Here is a 9,682-nt window from a genome sequence, read left to right as displayed (position 1 = left end):
AAGGGGGGGCTTGCCTGGTTGCTCGGACGAGAAGGAGGGTCGTCGTTGACGTAGTCGAACACAGGGGCAGCATCGACGTCAGTCTCGAAGTCTACCAGAGAGAAGAGGGGGAAGAAACAGTAAATACAATCACACAAATGCCTGACATGACAACAAGCAAATCTAGGGTGTTCTAACACACAACTATACGATATCGGTGATGGGGGAAAACATCCGGGAATGTTTTCCCTAGGTTTGGCATTTTCGAACAGACGAACCGGAGGGGGGCGGTTGTAAGTTCGCTATGCTAGGGACGCATGGCAGATGAACAGATTGGGTAGTCGGATTCATCTCATCTTTCTGAGCAACTTTCATGTACAAAACATTTTCATCTGATAAACCGTTTATTTTCTATGATTTTTCAAAGTTTTAAACATTTTTCTAAAATTTAGGATTTATGTTAAAATTCAAATTAAATAGCAAAAAGGAGGGTACACAGCAAGAGGGGCTAACTAGTGGGCCAGCACTAGGCCCACATGTCATTGTCTACTAGTTTACTAATCTAGTTTAAATAGGTTAGTTTAACAGGTGGTGGCCAAGTGTCATAGCCTAATCTAGGAGGGGGGGGGTTATTAGTTAATCTAAACAGGGGCTGGCCCTATTAGCGGGCACAGCCATCGGCGGTCAGAGGCGAGCACGCGCAGAGGCGGGCTGGGCGGCAGCGGTGCGGGGCGCGTGGGCGCATAGGGGTTGCGGACGGCTGCGCAGCACGCGCCAGCAGTGGCGGGGCGCTAGGTGAAGCCAAGTGGGCGACAGCCAGAGCGGGGCCATGCGGGCGACGGTGATAGCGGGGCCAGGTGGTTGACGGCAGCGTGGGGCATGGCCGGGCGTGGCGCGCGTAGGTAGTAGGCAGAGCAAGCAGCAGCATAGCAGCCAGCGGCAGCAGGAGGAAGAGCAGCAACGACATCTAACATATAAAAGCTGCTAGAGTACCCGCCATTCTAGCGCACTTGCATCACGCGATGGATCCGGTTCACACGATTCACCTTGCTGTCAAAATTCTGCTCCTTTTTACCTCTCTGTCAAAGATCTGGCCGTAGGTTTTACTTTACATTGTGGCTTCAAGTTTCCGTGCATGACGACTGGGCCATCGTTGCACATGGGCCCAACATTTCAGTCACGACGCTCGTGTGTGTGAGTTGTGCCATATGACGGTGGGAGAACCCGAGAGCGAGGTAAAAACCTAGCCCCCAATCCCCTTCCTGCCTCGAGCCCCACGCCCCACCCATTCTCCTCTCCCCTCTTCCGCCGCCCCTCCCCCTCCCTTCGCTTCTCTCCCTGCCTGCTAGCCCGTGGTCGCCGCCGCTGCCTCCCCTCCACCTCGCCTTCCTTCTCTCCCCCGTCCACTCGGCCATCAACGACACCATGGAAGGACAGGGCGGTGGGATCTTCAAAGATGACCAGATGGGGGCAAGGAGAAAGGGATCCCGTCGGTGAAGGGAAGGAGAAAGGGAGCCCGGCAGTGGGCAGGAGCTCGAGCCGAGGAGCGCGGCCTCGATCCAGACTCAGCAGGAGCAGAGAGAAGAGATGAAGGGGGCGCGTGTGGGCGGCTGGCCGACGGGGAAATCATCGCGTCTCTACCGCGTCTACGAACTGCATGTCAGTTTTGGCACAAGTGAGCTTTTTCTTCATCGTTTACTCATCTTTGCATTGTAACCTGAGCTCATCTCTTGATTCGTGGGAGATCAGGGCAGGCATGTCTTCATGGTGCTTGCGGAGGGGCAGGGCCCCTGAGGAAAAGTGGTGGTTGGGGAGGAGGACGCCCTTGTCCTTGGTGTCCGGGCCGCCATGGCTGACGCCGGAGCCGTTGGTTGGCCTTGAGGTCATCCGTCGTTGGCGTCCTCGTCATCCATCCAACCACCAGGTCCTCGATCCATCTGCGGCCACTGCACCTCCACAGTACGGCCGCCGCCTTTTTGTTTCCCTCTTGTGTTTATTATCTCAGAAATTTGTTGGCACTGGATCATGCAGGGAGGAGATCCCTGAGGCATTTGATTCTTGTGGGATCCCCACACATCTTGCAAGATCAACAACAAGTGGCTGGGCCTCTACATTATTCAGAAAAGCTATTTTTATCTTTCATTTATTTGTCTAATTTATGTGCCCGTGTATTCGCCTCCGTTCCGCTCTTGTTGAAGTTCCAACGAATTTCTGTGCTACCTAAGAGGTACTAATGCTCATATATTACAATTTGGTACCCACAACCTTCAGTCACGGGATCTTGAGAAAAGCAGTTTAGGCATTTTGTTTGTGTCAACTATACAGAATCCCTGCGGTTCGATTTTTGGTTTGTAGGCAACCAACACAATATGCAGGCAAACAGAGATGTGGTTTTGCTGTAGTAGGCAAATATTCATTGTCCATTTTATGTGTTTGTAGGCAACTGAAGTACTCAACCTGTATATATCCATTAATTCGTGTATAAGCCAATCTTTTTTGGCATATCCATTGCATGATCTACCTATGTATGTTTGTAATTTTGCCTTACTAAGCTGCAATGCATATACTCAGTTTGTCTTTACTAAGCTGCTATACATACACTCAATCTTGTGGTGATTCCAGCTTTGAGCTTGCAACTGAACCTTAAGACTACTAATTACTTTTGTGGATGGTTAAACCTGAAATCTGAAACAAAATCTGGTAGCAGTCTTGCCCCCCTCAGCAAAAAAATATGCATTGAGGTCAGCTATCTGCAACGTCCCTTTTTTCGTTTCAGTGATGCATGACCATAGCGTGGCATGAAGTTCTATCTTTGATCCTTGCCATGCTACTGCTTTGTTGAACCATCTCAAGGCGTATGGACCTGGTTCTTTTTAAGCACAATTTTCTTTTATTGTCTTTACATGCTCATTTAATTCGTTTATGTTTCCTTTTCCGTTGCAGTGGTGGATGATATATTCTCTGCCATGAATGGATGTTTTTGGCGTTGTGAGATGGCGTAGGTCACTGATGAGGCAAGTGACCGAGGTGAGCTCATGAAGACAAAGCGGCACAAATAAACTTCTGACAAACTCATTGGTAAAAAAATGTGGTTTGAAGTGAAATTTCAATTTCTGGCTTTGTTTGTTAAATCCAAAAAGGAATAAGAATATCATACTGAATGTGGACCTTTATTTCATCTACATTCTAGGAATGGGCGCCTCCCCCCAAAACTTCGCCGTGATCCGCCACAACCGGCAACGGCGAGGCCAGAGGTGACCGTATCCGGCACAGGTTGGTCTCTCCCCTCCTTCTTCGCCCACCCTCTCCACATCACCTCACTCCATCTTGTCTTCCCTTTTTTGCAGGTTGCCATGGCACGGACGGCGACGATGACAGGAGGGGCGCGCACATCCATGGGACGGGACGCCGCCATAGAGATGGAGCTCCTTCACATCACGCAGAGGCCCCATGGAGCCCCCCTCCTTCTCCGGTGACTCTTCTCAGGCCCGACCCCCTACCTCTCCCCCTCCCTCTCCTGTACTTTGAGCTGTACCAGCTCTGTTTCAGATTCTGAAGGCCTCTGTACCATACTTTTAGCTTCATTTGCAATCACATACAATTTTCTTGTTTTGTTTTTCTGATTCACTTCTCTCGACACTTGTTTGTGTGCCACTTATTATGGCCAGCTTGGCCATTTTCTCTGGAAGGAGTCACTCAACTCACAAAGAACAAAGAACAAATAATAAAGACTATTTTATCTTTCTTGCAATAATTCAGGTTGATTGTTCCGACCATTCAGGTTGCAGGATTTGAGGTGTGGTCGTTGAGGTGGGGCAGCAAAGATAATTAGCGGTCTGTATGCTAATGAGGAGAACGTCCCTCTATTAATTTTGGGTGTTGGGTTCTGTTTAGTGAATTTTTGAAAATAGTTGGCCTGGTAAAACACCATTGTTTGCCCTGTGGGTCAATAGGGACTTGACAAACAAAAAAATGCATCACTCTCCATTTAATGGCCTAAAAACACTGGCATGTTTGGATGAAATTTTCATCTATATGTATAAGCCGTGGGCTATTCCAAGAAGAGGGTGACTATGCATCAGTTGTACAATCATGTGTCCATCTGCTGCTTTTTTGAATCGTATAAAATCTAGAGCTACCTTACAAAACTGTTCTGTTTACTATGGAGTAAAATCTAGAGCTAGCTTATAATACTGCTTGAAAATAGCTTTGGCTCTTCACACCTGGGAGTAATATGACAGTTTGCATTCCTATTTTTGTTTTCTTTGTATATATATACAGTTTTCATATTCTATTTGTTTGCTCCTGAAGCTTATGTTTTCCTTTTTCAGAATTGAGTGTGTATGAACAAAGCAATAGAGGTTGTGTTAATTCCTAGAGCCTAATATGTTCTTTTGTCTCCCGGTGATTAGTTCGAATGGCCGTGTGAGGTAATAGAGCTTTCTATCGTTGCTTCCTCATGCTTCTCCGCCCTGCATTCTCACATTTGTTAATGGAAAAATAACCCTGCATTCTCACTTTGTTAATGAAAAAAAAGGGATTACAAGCACTGCTCTGTGCAAGAAATGGGTGTATGTGTTCTAATTTAGTTGCTTGGCCTGCCAGCCTATCTTCCCTAGATGCTTACTTTCTTACATGTTGCACGTCATGTTACAGTTTCGCCGGCCTGTCTCGGCTCATGTTAGGCACCATGTCACGGTGTCTAACTATTTATGCACAACATGGTGACATGGTGTTTATAGCCTGTTGGGACGCCTGCGGGTATTCTCACTGACCACCTCTGCTTGTTTTGGCTCCTTCTAATTGATGTGTTACTTTGTCTATTTTCATGTACCCAGATCCCTGACAAAATCCATGTATTTAACCGTGGCATGTTTGGCAGCTGCAGCCGCGTGGCAATTAATTAATTCTTATTCAACGTAATTTACTTCTCCCCCTTTATGTATCATGGATGGATATACATGGTGGTTGGCTGTTATTATCGAAGCAAGAGTCACTGATGATGACTACATTTGAGCTGGTTTGCCGCTTACAAATCGGTAGAGTGATTTATCTTGCTAATGTATATATAGTTATGAATGCAACTCTTTCGCATCTAGAGATTGTATGGCAGCTGCCTCATATTTGTACAGTAGACCTGATCTCCTAATAGTATTCTGTGATGCACATATTTTTATTTCTTTTGATTTTGCCTTGGTTGTTATTTATGCTTATAGCTTCATGTCTGGGATTCTATTTCAGGGCACTGTTTTAGTTGTTAGTTCAGGTGCTTTTGATTTTCTGAATGTATCTAGGTAATGTCGAAGATGCTCTGCTCTTATTTTTCAGACATTTACTTTGCTTATTTTGCTTCTCCTTAGCCTCTTATTAGTGCCAATCTTCTTTTAAATAGCAGGGACATTCTTTTACTTTTAGGAGGGCATATTTTTCCTGGGCCCTGATGAGTCTTTTCATATATTTCAGATATCAATGGTCCATGTCACAATAAACAAATGATTCGTACTTAAACATGACATGGGGAACCTTGGATACACCATTCAGGACAGGGATATACTCGATCTGAGAGAACATGGGCTTCTTACCTCCATCTTTTGTACCCAGTTTACTAGATATTAGAAAACAGTGGGTATTTAAAAAAAATTGTTACAGAAGTGCCTTGAATACATTCAGCATAAATGGGATGACCAGGACATATATGAATCGGATTTCTTATTAACTATACTTGGAAAACGATGATGTGATGAAGATATGTCTGCACATGAATACGACGGTTATAGATTTCAGTTGTGCTCTTAAGCATAATTCTGCATCTACAACTATCGTCCCTCTTGGCAGTGTTCAGAGGTCCTTGGCAATAGAAGAGAAATCTTTAGATTGGATGATGTATTTGAGTTGTTAAATAATGCTCATGCCAATTAGGTAAGTTTGGAATATATTTTTGTTTATCTATAATTTGAGCTTCATTCAATGAGCAAAGTTTGATAAATTTTATCTGTCGTCATATCCGCACTAGCTTACTCGCTCTTTTGAACATTGTATTTTTTTCACTTGAAAACCGATCTAAGTTTGTCTACTATTTGTAATACAATTCACATTGCATTGTCATCTACTCCCTTTGTTCCCAAATGTAAGTCTTTTTAGAAGTTCCAACAAGGGATTACATACAGAGCAAAATGAGTGAATCTTCACTCTAAAATATGTCTATATAAATTTGTATGTTGTAGTCCATTTGAAATCTCTAAAAAGATTTATATTTAGGAATGGACGGAGTACATCTCCTACTTACTCACTACTAACATTCTTTCTAATTCGCTTCTTGCGCCATTGGCGCAACCGGGTCATCTAGTAAGCAGTAGTAGCAGCAAGCATGCAGTAATAGCAACGGCTCAAGAAGCAGCAGCGGGCGAGCGCACAGGAGGCAGCTGCAGGTGTAAGGTGCGGCCCGAGCCGACGCGCGGGCGCGAGGGTGCAGCCTGGGCGGCCAGAGGTGCGGTGAAGCACGACCACGGGCATGGCGAGCGCGTGCGGGAGCGAGGCGCGACTACGGCGAGCCTTCGGCCACGGCGGGAGGTTGCACGCACGGGCATCTACGGCTATAAATCGAGACGGCAAAAAAAGGGAACCGGGGAGAGGAGCTCACAACGAAGCTCGAGGACGTGGTCAGGGAGGCCGGGGTTGCCGGGATGGTGTGGATCGTGGCGAGATTGTGCGGCGGCCGACGGGGAAGACATTGACCGATCCAGCGGTGTGGTTCATCTCGAGACGAACCCATGTTCGTGGTCGAAGCAGACGAAGCAGCATCATCTTCTGGACATCCTCGCGAGGCTCGGGGTGGCCTTCGGCCACGACGACGACAATAGCATGACGACAGAGGTCTTGGGTAACGAGAAAATTCGAGTGGAGTGAGAAGAGCGAGGGGAATGGGGAAAAGCTAGGGTTCCGGGGGAGAGAGGGCTGACACGGGGTGGTCTTATCCCTGCCTCGAAGCCGCCGGATGCACGACGTGTGGGCATCAACAGCCATGGCGTTGTGGATGGTCGCCACACCTTCCCTGGTGAACAGAGAAGGGGGAGACACCAGGGTGGGCTGGACTTTAGGCCAGAGACCAAGTAGGCCCTTTCTCTTTTCTGGTATTCTATTTTTCCCTTTTAATTAAAATAGAGACAACTAGGGAAAAGTTTGGGCTACCAAAATACTTTGAAAAATGTGGTACTAGGCCACTTAAATTCTTTGTAGTGTTTGGCATTGTGACAAAAAGTTTGAGGGGCAACTGAATCCATTTGGAATTTTCACAAATAAAATAGCACTTTAAAATGCTGAAATTGCATTGTAATAATTGCTACAGTCCATCTTAGCTCTTAGGTGATGTTGTTTTCCTTAACAATTAAATGTATGGAATTTTGGCTACATGATGAACTATTTTGCAACAACTTTGGTGCAACTCCATATCTCACTTGCAAATTGAATTTCATTTCAAATTGGAATTTTTCAAATGATATTTGAATCGAAGTTGATCAATCACTACTTAGCAAAATGACCAGCTTTAATCACAGTGGGTTACTGTAGCATGACACTGGGGGTGTTACACTGCATTACCGAGAGGGCCCAGAGATACCTCTCCAATACTCGTAGTGACAAATCCTAATCTCGATCTATGCCAACCCAACAAACACCTTCGGAGATACCTGTAGAGCATCTTTATAATCATCCAGTTATGTTGTGATGTTTGATAGCACAAAAGGCATTCATCCGGTATCTGGAAGTTGCATAATCTCATAGTCGAAGAAATATGTATATGACATGAAGAAAGCAATAGCAATAAAACTGAATGACCAATATGCTAAGCTAACAGATGGGTCTTGTCCATCACATCATTCTCCTAATGATGTGATCCCGTTATTAAATGACAACTCATGTCCATGGTTAGGAAACCTTAACCATTTTTGATCAATGAGCTAATCAAGTAGAGGCTCACTAGGGACACCGTGTTTGTCTATGTATTCACACATGTATTTTGGTTTCCGATCAATACAATTCTAGCATGAATAATAAAATTTATCATGAATAAGGAAATATAAAATAACAACTTTATTATTGCCTCTAGGGCATATTTCCTTCATAATGTGCTTCCGCGTAAAGCAAATTGTGCTTTCATGTTTTTTTGGTTTCTTGTTTTTCTCAGTTTCCTTTGTTTGGGTTTCCAGTTTTTTGGCTTTTTGGTTTTTTGGTTTTTCTTGGATTCCTTTTTTGTGTCTATTTTTCAGTCTTTCTTTTTTGGTCTTTGATTTTTTTGAGTTTATGCGTGAAGCACAGTTGTGTTTCTGTGCTTCTTGAAAAGTGAAGCACACGTGTGCTTTCTTATGAAACATACACCTCATAGAAGCACAAATTAATTTACCTGGAAGCACATGTTATTACAGTTTGGACGAAACATAAGTTTGTGAAACCTATCAACATTGAATCTAGATGCAAGAAATACAACGGTGAAAACCATTTGTGATTTGGAGCATAGTTCGAAAGATAAAGATAAAAATAAAATGAATATACCAAAAAAGCACAAATGAAACCACCCGTGACTCTCGTGCGTAAGAAGAAATCCTAGCAAAATTCTCAGATTGCGACAAGAGTGACACATGCAGTACGCCACCTGCCACCACTAGAGGAGATGAGTGTGACCTTTGCAAGCAGTACCCCTGATTAGTGACTTCGCCGGAGCACCTGTTCACATCTGCATAGAGCCTTTTCCTACCCCCTCTTGGATATGGAGGACATGCGTCGTGCGTGCTACCACCAATGGTAAACATGCTCATATCGACTATGTGGTCATCTCTTGGAGAACGGTCGCACAAGGCCTATTTGGTTATCTACATATGACTCAACCAGGCTCTGGGATGTAATTTTGGCAAATTTGGTTACTTGTGTGTATGTCTAGGCCTACACGTACATAAAACAAAACCCAAAGCAGCTGAGTGCCTTGTTTTGGAGGAACAATGGAATGAGTAGTTTCTAGCAAGCCAGGCCCGAGAGAGCGCAAGGAGGGCATGTGACTGCATGCGGATGCACGAGAAGGGACAAGCGGTTGATGACACATTATTTCCCGAAGCAGTGTCACAAATCCATTGTTACTTACTCTCTCTAATCCATGCTTCTTAAAATATGTTCAAGCGGTCTCAGTTCTCTAGACTTATTTTGTTGTCGCATTAGTTTGCATTGATGGTACTTTGATGCTCGGTGTACATAATCTGCTTTTTTGTTGTTGCATTTATTTTACCAATGATGAACTTTGATGCCCAGCGGATGTTGTTGACATTTAAGAATCAACTTTCGGCTATGGAGTTGATATGTATGAAAAGCGTATACTTTATTAAACACTTTTTCTATTGTTTTGGCCTCTAATTTGCATGATTTGAATAAATCTAACCTGGACTGATGTTGTTTTCAGCAGAATTGTCATGGTGTTATTTTTTGCAGAAATATAAGTGATCCAAATTGGACAAAAATTTTGAGGAATTATTTTAGAAAATAAGAAGACCAACGGAGATGAGATGGACGAGAGGGGGACACCAGGTCTACACACAGCCTGGTGGCACGAGTACCCCCCGGTCGCGTCCCATGGTCGTGTGAGCCCCTCAACCACCACCTTTCAATGATCCTTGCCTATAAATCCTCTATTTGTTGGGAAACGTAGTATAAAACAAAAAAA

The 9,682-nt window shown here is 44.5% G+C and overlaps 1 long non-coding RNA gene across 13 annotated transcripts; it reads left to right on the top strand.

The window, feature by feature from the left end:
• The first annotated feature begins 2,031 nt into the window (after positions 1 to 2,031).
• Positions 2,032 to 5,763, top strand: LOC123085279 (uncharacterized). Of its 13 annotated transcripts, XR_006439665.1 has the most exons (5): positions 2,532 to 3,057; positions 3,170 to 4,409; positions 4,636 to 4,740; positions 4,862 to 5,018; positions 5,443 to 5,762. It is a non-coding gene; the product is annotated as an uncharacterized lncRNA (long non-coding RNA). The 13 variants fall into 13 exon arrangements; XR_006439661.1 differs by adding an exon at positions 5,221 to 5,273 and having other exon boundaries at positions 2,530 to 3,057; positions 3,170 to 5,018; positions 5,443 to 5,763; XR_006439664.1 differs by having other exon boundaries at positions 3,170 to 4,740.
• The last annotated feature ends 3,919 nt before the right edge of the window (positions 5,764 to 9,682 follow it).

This window comes from Triticum aestivum, chromosome 4A, assembly GCF_018294505.1.
Source record: "Triticum aestivum cultivar Chinese Spring chromosome 4A, IWGSC CS RefSeq v2.1, whole genome shotgun sequence".
In the NCBI taxonomy this organism is placed as follows: Eukaryota; Viridiplantae; Streptophyta; class Magnoliopsida; order Poales; family Poaceae; genus Triticum; species Triticum aestivum.
Note: the sequence above shows the minus strand (reverse complement) of the source record. Positions and strands in the feature narration are given on the sequence as shown.